At 33.9% G+C, this 15889-nt stretch overlaps 1 pseudogene; it reads right to left on the reverse strand.

Moving 5' to 3' along the window:
- Positions 1-299: 299 nt before the first annotated feature.
- LOC149575560 (leucoanthocyanidin dioxygenase-like) overlaps positions 300-15889 on the reverse strand; it is a 56664-nt pseudogene continuing 41074 nt past the window's right edge.

A 15889-nucleotide genomic window follows, 5' to 3' on the forward strand; every position in this document is an offset into this window, starting at 1 on the left:
AGATAGACATATATTCCAAATGAGACATAAAAATAGATCTTTCATCTTCCTTAATGTGGGAAAGTTGGATTTGGAGAATTGAGAAAACCAAAAAAATTCAACCCAATAATGTAACTTGTGCATAATTGATAAGTAAACAAAGATGAATGTAATCCATTTTTCTTTAGAAGATGAAGGTACATGAAAAGCTTTTGTTCAAGAGCTTTAGCCCACAAATTTGCTGATCATTAAAAATAAATAGTTTAATTATACTCCATATAATTTGAATATTAAATTCTTCATATTCATCTTCGTCAATATCATATATAGCTAGCCACAGGGAACAATAATGGAGCTTAATTCTGTTGTAGCTGATGAACATGGCCCTTTCCATCCAGTCCTTTGTTAAAAAAACTTTTGCATATACTCTTTCCAAGGTGAACTTCCATAAACAGCAGGATGGTCTTTGTCAATCAGTGCGGAAAGAGGTGAAATAATTACTTTATCGTGTGACATCCTTACTCTATTCTTGCCCATGACACCCTTGCTCTATTCTTGTGAACTAAACTCCTGTGCTCCATGCCCTTGTATATCCCATTGCTTATGACCTGTTTGTATTCTTACAATTCAATATCTTCAACATAAACCAATATCAATATAATCTAATGAATTGCTTATTATTATCTGTAATTTCAACCAAATAACAATTGTATTCTTATGATTTGATATCTTCAACATAAACCAATATCTATATAACCTTATAAATTACTTATTACATGCAATTTCAACCATTGTATTCTAATTTGACATCTTTAACATAGACCAATATCTATATAACCAAATGAATTCCTTATTACATGTAATTACAACCAAATAACCATTATATTCTTATAATTTAACATCTTCAACATAAACCAATATCTATATAACCTAACGAATTGCTTATTAACTACACTTTCAACCAAAGTATTCCTTATATTCCTTATACTCTTGATGATCTAAAATCCTTGGATCTAATATCATCTAATAATAATTCTCACACAAAATAAAAAGTTAGAAATAAACCCGTATCTATATAATCTACTGGTTTTCCTTTAAAAAACAAACACATATATTTGTTTACCTCAAGTGCATTAGCAACGTTAACAATGAGGGCACCTGGAATACTTTGAACAACAATCCAATTTCCACCCTTTCTAATTTGCAGCCTGGGGTTTCATCATGTAGAAGAAACGTGAGAACATGGGGATCAGAGTGAGGAGAAATTCCACGCACCATTTTTGGCTTAGGACAAGTTGGATATGGATATTAATTCATTCTGATGTGGATTTCTTTCTTTTCTCCACCCACTGCCTCGTTCAGTATATTTTCATCTTCCAAGCCTAACCCTGTGTTTAACACCTTCATCAAAACGTCCCACAATTTGTACATCTCTCTTGAATATTCATCCATAACTTCCCTGCAAATAACAAGAATTATATACCCATAAGAATTTGTTACACATAAGAATTAGAAACCTCCACAAAAAATGATATTTGAAGAAATGTTAACAGTGTACGTGAAATCAGAACGTTGTTTGGGCCATTTAGACATGTTTCTTCTGTGGGGAGGGAAGATAACATTGTAATAATAATCCACCCAGTCCAACTTAGCATCTTGGGTGTATCATAATTTCCTTCCATAGGCAATAGGGCTCCTAGCTTGTTCATTTCTATACACTTCCTTTTCTTCAATGGGAAAATTGAAAAAATCTTTGCCCACATTTTGTATTCGAGAGATCAGAGAGTTTGAGATTCCATGATTGATGGTCTAAAAGAAACCCCACAGTTTTGCAGCTTTTGACATTTCTGCAATGGTTTCTTATTCTAAATGTGAGGCTCCCAAGCCAAGAAAATCAATGACTGGAACATGGGTGTTGTGTGGTTTGGAGGGTTCAAGATTAGGTCTCACGTATTAGAGAGGAATTGTTTCGATTCCACTTTCTAATAATATGTCTTACCCAAACTAACTGATTTTAGCTCAAAGAAATTTGTCGAACACTTGTATGCTGCCCTTTCAATGCTAAGAACTTTAGAATGTTTACAAATGATATTACAATGCCTCTTACAATGAACTAATATGCAAGTGCAGTTCTTTTGGTACTTTCAATGCATATATATGAAAACTAGATATGGAATGCATAGCTACAACCAACTAACATTTTGATAAACAATTGAGATACAACTATTATGCTATTCATATGTGCTATTAGATGAACATTTAATCAAACAAATAGTATCCAACATATATCTCCTTTATTGAATTCATTCTCATGTACAATGTTGCTATGAGTTTTCTAAGACAAATGGGCTTACAATAATGACTACAGTAATGTCAAAATCTAATCTTGAATTATCACAGATATGCCTAAAAATTACAATGCTAACTACTAATAGTTGCAAGAGGAACCTAACAATAGTGATGCCCAAGAATGGAAATGAATCAAACAAAAATTTGTAGCACAATATCATGCATGCATACTATAGTAGCCAAAATGTATTCTCCAATTTAAGCACAAATATAACTCTAGAATGAAGTTCTCTTGAATACCAAATTTAGTGAATATTTCACCACTTCGAATGGTTGCAACACTAAAGAGTTGACATTCTCCAATGGCTAATTGAAATTAGAAACCTTAGTTTCTTCTCCTAAGTTTATATCAAATGAGATGATTACAAATGAAGCTCTTAGCTCTATTTATTCTTTTCCTTCACCCTTTTAGAAGGATATAAAATATTATTTAATTGTATTCTCTAGAAGCTTTCCCCTTTCCAATACAATAATTAGTTTTTTTTCTAGAAGATACACTCACTAGAAGCTTCTCCCTTGCAATACAATAATTACTTGTGTTTCTAAAAAATTAAATTAATTAAATATAAAGTCAACTTTTAATTTTAATTTATTTAATGACTTTATAAGAAATTAATTTGATCAATTTCTCCTTATTTCTAGACTTACTTTAGAGAATGTAAAGGCCAAGAACTCTATTGAAATGCTAAAAGATAGAGAAATTACAATCTGCCCTCCCTAAAATTGCTTGTCCTCAAGAAACTTCAAGTCTAGATGCTGCAAAATCTCCTCATTCTCCCATGTCGCATCCCCTACTAGTATATCCTTCCATTTCACCAAATACTCCCTTATAATATGTCGCTTCAAGTTCCTTTCCCTGAAATCAATGATAACCTCTGGCACCAATACCGATTTTCACTCATCATCCAAGGGTGGAAGCACTATAGAAGGAACAATATGATTTCCTAGCGCCTTCTTGAGGCATGATACATGAAAAATGTTCTGCACCTTGCTCTTCGCTAGCAAATCTAACTCATAAGCCACCTCTCCCAATTTTTTGATAATCCTGAATGGACCATAGTAGGGTAAAAGTACAAACCTGTGTCACCCTTTTATAAAGAAAAAGGCTAACAAAAGTATCACTATTCATCTTCAATGACATAAAAATGATAGGATTATTTAGAATTTGATAATGAAGTAAACTAACAAAATGTGAAGAAATGGATGAATTTCAGGATTATAATTTGTAATGATTATTTGAAAAATATATATTTTTTAAATTTTTAAAGACAAATAGGGGTCTAGTTCCCACCACAAAATAATGTGAAAATAAACTTATTTCCCTTCAATCTTAGATTATGTTATAGATAACATATATAGCTAGAACAATGAAAAATAAAAGTTGGATTTAGACCTATATTTTATCATTTATAATGATTCAAGTTTAACTAATTTAATATCAATAGTTTTCATATCCCACCACATTTTTTGAAACAAATATTTTCTAACCAAAAAAAAAATTATACATTCTTAAAGAGGATTCTCTCCTCTAGAATGTCATGTGATTTTTTAATTTTTTGGATATGATTTAATATTTTTTCCATTCTCAAACTTGACATCTTCTCAATTGTTAAAATATGTAGTTGTAGAATTTTTTAATTAAAATATATTATATTTAATTAAAATAATATAAAATCTATATGAGAATATGAATTTTGACTTTGAACTCTATAAAATGTTGTTTATATGTTCTTAAAAAAAATCATAAAAAATAATAAGAGTTATTGAAACATCAATTTTTTGAAATAATTTTATTTCTTTAGTAATTTGATACAAACTAGTACAAAACATGCATTCAATAGACATTCCAAATTGGAAAAGTGTGAGACCATATATAACTTAGCTAGAGTAAATTTGTCTAGATCATATGTTTGAATAAAATTGATTTTTAAATAGAAATATTCAAATTTAGTTGTTTTGATAAGTCAACCTAAAAGGTGACACAACTTTGTACTTTTACCCAATATCACGGCTTAAGTTTCTCGGCACTACTCTTCTTGAGAGTGGATTGACAGTAAGGCTGCAATATAAGATACACAATATCTCCAACCTCAAAAGTCCGCTCAGTCCTCATTTGGTTTGCATACCACTTCTATTGATTATGTGCCTTGGTTATATTATCTTTGAGAGTCTTAACCATGTCTTGACTCTCCTATAACAAATCACTTGCACTAGGGACTCTATTGTCACTCAAAAGAATATTCATAAAATTGGGTGCCTCATACCCATAAAGGGCCATAAAGGGCGACATTTGAATAGACATGTGATAAGTGGTATTGTAGCAATACTTATAGAGATAAATCCACTTTACCCATGCCTTCTGTTGCCTTTCTATATAGTTTCTAAGATATCTCTCTACCCATTTATTCACTATCTCCATTTGACCATGTGTCTATGAGTGGTAGCTAGTACTCGGAGTGATCTCTATCACACACACAATCTGTATAGCTCCTGCCAAAAGTGACTCATAAACCTATTGTCTCTGTCACTCACAATGCTTCGAGGTAAGCCATGTAATTTGAATATCTCCTTGAAGAAAAACTCTTCCACCTATGTAGAAGTGATCGAAAAGAAGTGTGCAAACTTCATAAGGTGATCTAAAACCACATATATGTAGTTCGTGCCTTGGGTCTATCAGGAATCAGAAGTGGGTGAAGTAAATTGACTGGATAGGAGTGTTCCTTCTTACTCTGCTGGTAGGTGGGACACTCCTTAACATACTAAAGTACCTCTGCTTTGAGCCCTTTCCATGTGAAGTACTCTCTAATCTACTGTATGTCTTGTAGAAACTAGGATGTCCTACCATAGGTGAATCATGAAAAGATTTCAAAACCATTCTCCTCACTTTTGAGCCTAGAACTAAAAATATTTGCCCTTTGTAAATGATGAGCTCATTCACAAGGGTGTATCTACTGTCCTTAATAGTTCCATCTATGAATTTGGCTATCCATTTATCCTTGGCATACTTTGCAAGGATCAAGTGTCTCCAATCCTCCGATATATCTTTCAATAAGTTCAAATGGTGCCTATGTGATAAAGCATCAACAACTAAATTTTGTGTCCCCTTAAAATATGTAATATCAAAGTCATAGGGTTGTAACTTGCTTAGACACTTTTTTTGCCTATCATTGAGATCTCGTTGCCCCAAAAAGTGTTTTAGGCTATTATGGTCAGCTTTTATAAAAAATTTGCTACCTACCAAATATTGCCTAAATTTAGCCAAAGCATTCATAATGGCTAAAATCTCCTTATCATCTATGCTGAAGCTCCACTCTGGCCCTCTTAATTTCTTATTCTCATAAACAATAGGGTACTTCTCCTACATAAGCACCTCTCCAATGCCCCCTCTAAAAGCATCACAATGTAGCTCAAAAGGTTTGCTGAAATTTGGTAACGCTAACACTGGACATGAGTAATCAACTCCTTAAATTTTTCAAAACACTCCTATGCCTCAAGAGTCCATAACAAAACTCCCTTTCTCATCAAATCTATCAAGGGTGTTGCATGCCTAGAATATCCATCCACAAACCTGCTATAGAAACCACATAATCCTAGAAAGCCCCTTGACTGTGTAAGGTTTACCAGTGAAGACCACTCCATGGTAGTAGAAATCTTTTTAGGATCTATGCATATGCCTTCTACACTGATGATGTGACCCAAATACAATGACTCTATCATACCCAAATCACATTTCGACTCCTTTGCATACAAGGACTCTTTGCCCAATGTATCCAACACCATGTCAAGGTGAACCAAGTGCTCCTCCCAAGATCTATTGTACACCAAGATATCATCAAAGAAGAAAAGTACAAATTTCTTGAATTGAGGATGGAAAATCCTATCCATTGTTTCCTGAAAAGTAGTAGGTGTGTTAGTTAGCCCAAATGGCATAACTACAATCTCAAAATGGCCAAAATGACATCCAAAGGCTATCTTCTCAATGTCCTACTCTCTAACTCTGATCTGGTGACAACCTGATCTCAAATTTATTTTTGAGAAGAAGCGAGCTCCATGAAGCTCATCTATCAACTCATCGATCCTAGAAATGGGGTACCTATTTTTAATTGTATTCTTATTAAGCACCCTGTAATCAATGGACATCCTGAATGTTCCATCATTCTTCTTCACCAACACCACTGAAGAAGTGAAAGGAGACTTACTTGGTCTAATGTGGCCCATAGTATGTAACTCATTTATGGTTTTTTCAATTTCATCCTTCAACCTCTTCAAATTCCTATAAGGTGTAATTATGATGGGCTTAGCCCCCTCCTCTAATTCAGTGATGTGCTAAATACCCCTATCTGATGGTCTACCTAGTGGAATGTCACTTAAAACCTTAGAGTGTTTAACTCTGAGCTCCTAAATATTAGAAGGATATTCAATCTTCTTTTGTCCCTCCTATGATGGCATTAACATGCACTATGCTGCCCACTCTACCTGATCATGTCAAATAATTCTAGCCATCCTCCAAAAAGAGACCATCTTGAAATCACTATCCCTAATTACCTTAATAATTTGTGTCTTCTCATTTACTTTAAACCTCATCTCCATCTCCTTGAGATTAAGAGTGACCTCACCAAAATCATGCAACCAAATCATCCTAAGGAGTATCGTTGTATCTCTGATAGGTACAATATAGGAATCTTCCTTAAAGGAAAAATTATTAAGTTCCAATGGGAGTCTAGTGATCTTATGATCACAATTGAGGACATAGCCATCAGCTACCCTCACTCTAATTCCCCCAAACTCCTCTATTTGTATGCTATGCTTCTCCACCAACCTATCATCAATGAAATTATGAGTGGCACCAGTACCAACCAAAGTTATAATTCATTGTCCATCAAGTACTCCTCTCATTTGAAATGATCCTTCTTGCTTAATACTAGTGAGACTATCTTCCCTAAGTTGCGCATCTCCTTCCCCATCCTTGGACTCCATTTTAGACAAGTTTTTAGCCTTGTATTCCTTTTTTGACCACCTATTTCCTCTATATTAGACTACTGGTATGTATTATCTGATTTTGATTCCTCATAATATGTCCACATAACTCTATTAGCATTGCCCTTTGGTCTAAGAGGACAGTCATGGTTTGCATCATAGGGTCCCTTATAGTAGAAACACAATTTTTTCTTCCTCAAATCATTTAATGTTTCCCTATCAAAAGGTGCTCAAGTTTTATCTTTGGAATCATTTTAAAAATTAGTCCTTTTTGGTTTTTTATAAAATGGTTGGTTATCCTTACAAGATGATGCTCCTTTGGACTAAAATTTGTTTGTTGGGACTACATGTTCCATACTTCTTGCTTTTTTTATAGCTTCCTCTGAAGAAATGGGATCAAATGCCTTTTTCCAACCACTCAATGGTTTGGATAGGTCCACAATGAAAAGAACTATCAATTTATGCTCTGGAATGTTTGGCACCATGACTGATAACCACTAAAATTCACCAATGAAATACTCCAATTTGCCTATTTTTTTTAGCTATGCTAATTGCTGGAGTAAACCTCTAGATCTTTATTTTCAAATCTTTCAACCAACCTATCCACAAAGTCTTGGTACTCTATCACTTGATTATGCTTTAGTGTTACCATACCATGGTACCACCAATCATGTGCTACTCCCTCCAAATGTAAAGTGGTGTATTTGATAGCTTCTATCTCTATTAGTGGCCTTAGTGCCAAGAATGTGTCAAGCAATGAATCCAAGCTTGAGCTATCATCTTACCACTCCCATCAAATGTAAGCATAGTAAGCTTTCTTGAAGCCCTCTTCAGCTCATTATTTTGACCCCTATTCCTCCTCTCCTATTTGAGTGACCTATAATTTTCTCTCCTCTAATTTACAAAGCGTTCAAAAGTCATCCTCTCCCAAACTTGAGAAACTAATAATTCTCATTCATCATTTGTAGCCATAAGGATATCTGCAAATGTATCATCCCCAACTTCCTTTGTCAGTTCTTGTATTGGTTCTTCTCTAACAAAGGTAGGATGCATGGGCCTATCCACTATTCTGGAAAGAGATCCATTAGCTCTAGGTGATCCCACTGCACTTTTATTATCCCCTTGTTCCTAATTCCATCTATCTTATGGGTTCATACACTCAACTATGGTGTTGAGTGTTTGTGAATCTTGAGCCATCCACTCTTGTCCTATAACCATTGCTATGTAAAATTTCTTTTTTTCCTGATCCTCATTCCAATTGTCTCTTGGTGGGCTATGCTCTTGCCTATAATCCATGGTGTCTGTATGCCTAATAAAATCTTGTTTCCTATCAAACAAAGCTTTTTTGATAGTGAAAAATATGTGAGAGCACACAATAGGTGGCTTGTGATTTCTAAACCCTTAGGATGATAGGAATTAGCTTTGATACCAATATAATATCCCTTGCCCAAATTGACTGATTTTAGCTCAAATAATATTGTCAAACACTTGTATGTTGTCTTTCAATGATAAGAAATTTAGAATGTTCGCAAATGATATTACAATGCCTATTGCAATGAATTAATATGCAAGTGTAGTTCTTTTAGTACTTTCAATGCATATACATGGAAACTAGATATGGAAAGCATACCTACAGCCAACTGACTTTTTGACAAACAATTAACATACAACTATTATGCTAATCATATATGCTATTAGATGGAAATTTCATCAAACAAATAGTATGCAACATGTATCTCCTTTAATGAATTCATTCTCATGTACAATGTTGCTATGTGTTTGCCAAGACAAATGAGCTTACAATAATGACTACAGTAATGCCAAAATCTAATTTTGAATTATTACAACAAAATTATATGCCTAGAAATTAAATTGCTAACTACTAATAGTTGCAAGAGGAACTTGATAATAGTGATGCCCAAGAATGGAAATGAATTAAACATAAATACTATAGTGTGACATCATGCACTCATATTGTAGCAACCAAAATGCATTCTCCAATTTAAGCACAAAGAGAACTCCAGAATGAAGCCCTCTTGAATATCAAATTCGGTGGATATTTCACTACCTCAAATGGTTGCAACACTAAAGAGTTGACATTCTCCAATGGCTGACTCAAATAAAAAACCTTAGTTTTGTCTCCCAAGTTTATATCAAATGCAATTCACAATAATCAGATGATTAACAATGAAGCTCTCACCTCTATTTATTCTTTTCCTTCACCCTTCTAGAAGGAAATAAAATATTATTTAATTGCATTCTCTAGAAGCTTCTCCCTTGTAATGCAATACTTAATTGTGCTCCTAGAAAATTAAATTAACTAAATATAAAGTCACCTTTTAATTTTAATTTATTTAATGACTCTATAAGAAATTAATTTAATTAATTTCTCCTTATTCCTCCACTTAGCCTTTGGAGAATGTAAAGGCTAATAACTCCACTAAGATGCTAAAAAGATGGGGACATTACACATTACTGGACCAAATATTAGTTTAATCAATGATTTGCAACTAACTCTTAAAGGGGCATTCTATATATGACTGATTTGGGTGAATTAACTAATTTTCTTCGCTTGCAAATTAGTAGGCTTTATGATGGGTTGTTCATCTCTTAAATAAAATAAGTTTTGGATTTTTTAGAGAAATGTAAAATGCTTGATTGCAAGCCAGCCCCTACTCCTTTCCAATCTGGAGTCAAGCTTACTAAGGAAGGTACCTCCAAGAAATTAGATCCTACTCTATATAGACAACTTGTTGGAAGCTTGGTTTATCTAACTCATTCTAGACCAGACATTTTTTTTGAAATCAATCTAGTATCTTGTTTTATGTAGGAACTCAAAGAAAGTCATTGGATGGCTACCAAGAAAATTTTGTGATATATTTGTGGAACAATGTACTATGGCATACATTACAATGGGGCAATGATATTGATGATAAAAAATCTACTTGAGGCTATATTTTCAGCTTGGCCCAAATCCAATCACATGGAGTAGCAAAAAACAAGCCACTACATCACTATCTTTGGCAAGCTCAAGATGAGATCTCACATACTAGAGGGGAACTATTTCAATCCCACTCTCTGGTAATCTTTGAACTCTTGGTAAACTACCCATTCATGGTCCTAAAATGAGATACTACAAGTGTTTTGGGCTTCTCATGAATTGTCTTCTCAAGGTCTTGTATTCTTTTGTTGTGACCCACAATCACAATTTAGGCCTTTCAAAATTTGGGTTTGGTTATTTTTGTCGCATTCAACTATAGTTCAACCTCATATTTCCAAGGAGGTGTGTCATTATCAATTTTAGAGAAAACATGAATCTTCGTAGAAGTAATAGACAATCTAGTATTTTTTCTTAGAGGAGTGAAAACTAAAACATGTTTTTTAGTGCTATTTTGTCTGGTCTTTCTATCAGTTCTTTGGGGGATTTTATATTATTGTTCAATTGAATAACATAATTTATTTTCATTTTTGGGTGGTGGAAACCTGAAAATGTCTCTTGTCAGTATAAAGTTTTTGGCATCTTGGAAAGATCAACCTTGAGATTAAAAAAAAATTTAAGTTGAGTGAATTTTTTTTACAAGAAAGAAATTTGATACCTTTAAAATATTAACTTATGACTCACAACAAGTGACATGTCCAAAACTTAAAATATGCAATTTTATAGATAATCATGTGATTGGTTTTGTTGAAGTAGCCTTCTATCATCCCACCATCAACTCTCTATCTATACTACAAATTATGACCATACATCAAAATATTCATGATTTCAAAATTGATGCTTTTATAAGCTCTTCTCATCAATTTTCTCATCGCTAAAATATTGTATCCAACCATGCCTCAATATGTCCATCAATTTGTTCTTTAAAATATTCTTTTAAGTTTCATAATTGTTACTCACACTCTCACACTTTGGATTTGGGATATTAGTAGCTTTCTAGAGTCTTTTTAAACAAGCCAACTTTATATTTACCTATAATAACTCATTCCGTTAGATAATGTGTCTTTGTCATTATATAAGGTGATTCATATGATTTCATCAAAATCACCTCTTTCCTTAAAGCATCATATTTAAACCTCCAAATTCAAAAAAATGAACAATTCCTTTAACGAAGTGATGAACTTTCAAAGCATAATGGGTCCATCAAGCATTGTTGATGACTCCAAATTTCTCATAGTTTAAACAACACATCACCAATAATATCCTCCTTCATACTTTGATGAACTCTAATTATCATCTTTCTAGGGGATGGAGCACATTTAAGGAAACATGTGTACCACATGAGCTTCAGCAACAATTGAGTTTGATCAAACATTTCTTCATCTTCCATTTGATGCAACAATGATTTCTCTATCCAATTCAACTTCCATATATTGAAGTGGCACAATGAAAAAGAGACAAGATAATTTTGTAATAAAATTCCCCTTTCCATTTAAAGGTTATGAGTAAGTGCCCAAGTTATGATCCATTGCTAATATTTTACCAATTGGAAGGGATGGATTTGAAATTATTTATACTACCCTTGACAAAGCAATCTTGCCTCACTCCATCAGACAATTCACATGCCTTCTCTATATTGCTTCTATGTGATTGTTAACAAATTCATTTACTGTTTAACTTTCACTCTTTGATTTGCATGGTTATACACCTTTGAGGCATTTTGTCAAACGATTCCCATGCCTTGTGCACATTTCCACATTGTGCATACATGCTGGCCTATCATGAATATGAATTCAATGACTTGTTACTATGGCACAAATAGTCACTATACTTATGCAGATCATGCCACTCATTGACTTTCTCTTTTCTCCATTTTCTATTCTGATGAGTGTCGATCAGCAATTGAGTGCCTCATACTACAACTTAGGTAGATGATGCTAAGGAATATGAAGCCTAGTTTTTGATGAATGAGTATTGCACACAAGAGTGTTGGTAAATAGATTTGTCACGGTAGAATTTTCTCAATGGAGGGTGTGGCGAATCGTTCACAATAGTTGGAGAGGCCCTTGGTATGCAGCCTTCCTCTACGTTTAGAGGGGTAGCTCCCTCATATGATATAATTTTTACAAGATTTTCAAATAAAGAATCTAAAAAATTCAAAGATCAGGAGAAATTTGTTCAGGACGAATGCACCACATGCCCTTCCAACCTTTTTCAGTAAACAAGATTGATAACAAAGGTGCTCAAGGACTACACTTGAAAACAACTAGTATTACCAAGCACATTCATTAACATTCATAAACACTCGCACAGTACCATGAGAATGTTTACTACAACAGATAAAAATTTTGATTTTAGAATAAGAAACCCAAAGCATATCGCATTCCATTTCCTTGCACCAAGAAGACAAAAGAGATTTTCAATTTAAGAGATAAAAAGTGTACATACTTTCCAAAATTTATCTCTCAATCAAAATTTCAGCATAATGTTCCCTTATTTTTAAAACCAAAAAGTCCCCTTTTACAAAGCCAAAAGGTGTCCTTATATAGACATAGAGGTTAATAACTACCTCTTCATGGTTAATAACCACCTCCAAAATACGTGATTTTGGGAGGTTAATTAACCTCAAGAAAATTAACCTATACAAGGAAGACTTTCAAAACAAGAATTTCAGCTAGAATTCCTAAGAATGTATACATATTCAATCATCGATCTTCTAGCTAATAACTCTATCTATCCGGACATAATTGATCTATCATGGAAAGCCCTTTAAGCATCTAGGATGATCATCATTGATTCATAGTTCAGAATGAACATATTTTCCATCCTGAGTTCGGCTGTGAAGTATCTATCTTGAATTTCTTCTGACTCTTGTTGATAGGCTGAAATGTTACAATCTCCCTGAGTGACTGTAACTAGGCTGAGTTTTAGCATCTGATACACGGTTCTCTATTTCTAAATGAATCTGAACACTGAAGGAATCAAGGAGAAACTAACAATCAACATGCTGAAGGTCACTTACTGGCACCCCACCTATGATAGTAGAGATTAATTCATCTATACCTTTTGTTTTCAGTTGTTCCAAAGAAGCTATTAGCTTTTCAAACTCGGTGATCCCTTTGCTGATGTTTATCACCTTCCAACCAACACTTTTACTCCAGATACGTGTTTGGTTGTCACTTGGATCAGCAATAATTTTCTCAAGAAGTAAGATGCTTGTATCTAGCTTGGCCATTTTGTGGAATGCTATCACAGACCTCATTCAATCATTTTATGTTTCATCTTTATATTCACCACACTTTCATTATGAACATTTGATCAAACATATTCCATGTTATCTTTTTATTTCTCAAGTATACGATTTCATAAGACATTATGTCAAACAGTTTACATGTTGTTCATAAAATTACCCATCCTTAGATTGATCCCATATCAGGCTTCATAATCAAATGCTTATTTGAATGCTTTGCAGAATATTCAGTGTGTTGAGGCATGAAGAGATGACTCTAATGAAAAATTAGACATCTCCAGAGCTAGATCATGTGGTCTTTTCTTTGTTGTGCATTTGATGCCAAGACAAAATATTTTGGTTCAATCACAACTAACTGCAATTGTAGGATGGCACTTCATAAATTTGAACTGGTCCATTGTTCACTGTGTGAATTATCTTCAATATATTTGTAGATGGAGGTTGTTTCTTCACAAACAGGGAAGAATTTGAATTCATTGGAGCTTTCATTGGATTAGCTGCAATAATACGGATTTTTTTTAAAGAAAACACTTTCAAGTTGACCGTATGAACTCTTCAAATCAGAAAAGCTTGTCTCTGAAAATGTAGTACCCCTATTTCTTCTATTCTAGCCATCATGGTATTCATGAACTGGGATGTTGCTTCCATTTGATCTCTCCTCAAAGCCCTTTAGTTGCATGCCAGGTAGTGCCCACTTCAAACTCCTTCCTACATTGGGTTTGCACTTTCCTTGATCCGTATCAAATATTTTGTAGATAGACTTATCCAATGGCCTAGTCTGAGGACTCTCTGGAATTTCATAGTCTGGAAGTGAGAGAAAACTTTCAAATGCCTTGACCAAATGCTTTACTCTTTCCTCACCTTGCTCTGGTATAGAACCAATTGCTCTAGTAATTAGCTCATTCACATATTTGACTTCTCATAGAAGAATTTTAAATAGGTTAGAGAAATTTTCAAACAATTTAATACCCATCTCGAAGAGGTTAAGAAACACACATTTTTGGAGAGGTTAATTAACCTACTCCAAAATGCACTATCATTAACCTGTCCGAGAGGTTAAGAAATACGTGTTTTTGGAAGTTATCATTAACCTTTTGAGAGGTTAATGGTTAATGATAGACTTGAAAACATGTATTTTGGGTCTCTCCATTAACTTGCAATAACTTGGAGCTCAAAAGTCAGATTTTAAAAATTTCTAGTGCTGTGCAGAGCTAGGAACGAGCCGGAGACATGAAGATTTATAAACTCACAAAAATTCAGAGGTAAAATGGCCAATTTAAAGCTTAAAACTAGGTAAGTTTCAAAAATTAACTGTGGCTTATAAAATTGAAACAATTGTATAACTGAGCAACAACTGGCTCTAACTAGGGACAATGACTAACAAGGATGAAGCTCAAATCCAGAATAATTAGAACAGTGCTTTATCCATGGGGCTATAGAGTCATCTGAGGAACCAATTTACAAAGAGGGAACAAACACCAAAAATGGGATAGCAGAAAGAAAAACTAAAGCACCACAAACTCCTAACTAGACTATGCATAGGACAGGTTTCCCTACCTCCAGTGACTCAAGGTATAATCATGCAAATCCATTCACAGGGTGGGGAAAATAAATGCCATGGCACACCAACATGTGGTGATTCTTAAGCTTCCATGGGTTTTAATATAAGTGTGCTACTTGAATATTAACTTTGAAGTTCATAGCACACCCCACATCTCTAGATGACAGGACATATCCAAATAACTAGGCTTCATCAAAAATCTCAAACTTTAAAATTAATCTTGCTTACTATTGCATGTCATTGATAACTTAATTTTGAAAGAGTTGAAGTATAAGATTCTCAAGTCTCTGAATGCATTTTTGATCTTCCCTTCTATTTGGCAAGCCCTCTAATTGGATTTCTAGTGGTTGATCATCATGAAGTCTTGAACTTGTTTCTGACACTAGATACTCTTTCTTTTCCATGGGCGTGGTCATGGCTGAATCCTTTGTAAAATTACTCCAACTAGGATGCACATCCTTGTTATATTGAATTTTCTCATGATCCATTTCTTCTTCCTTATCTTCCAAAAGATTATCTTGAAGTCTTAGGTACTGCGAAGTTATACTGATATCATGGTCAACATGGTTGGTCATGACTTCAATTTCCCTTCCATTAATATCAAAATTCTCCTTAAGAAGATCTTTTTGATGATTAAGACTCAACAATATCAAACCTTGTATTGTATTACCTTCATATAATCTATGACGTGAAGCAACTTGTGGAGTTATAGCCATCAAACCTTGTCTTCAAATACCAACTTGAGGATCATCAACAGAAATGCCTTTCTCTATGAATAGAGGGTTTAAGTAAACATTTCCTTCATAGAGAAATTTACCATCCAAAGATTTTGAGC

The sequence above is a fragment of the Cupressus sempervirens genome, chromosome 2, assembly GCF_028749045.1.
Source record: "Cupressus sempervirens isolate cs-2001-9-10 chromosome 2, ASM2874904v1, whole genome shotgun sequence".
In the NCBI taxonomy this organism is placed as follows: Eukaryota; Viridiplantae; Streptophyta; class Pinopsida; order Cupressales; family Cupressaceae; genus Cupressus; species Cupressus sempervirens.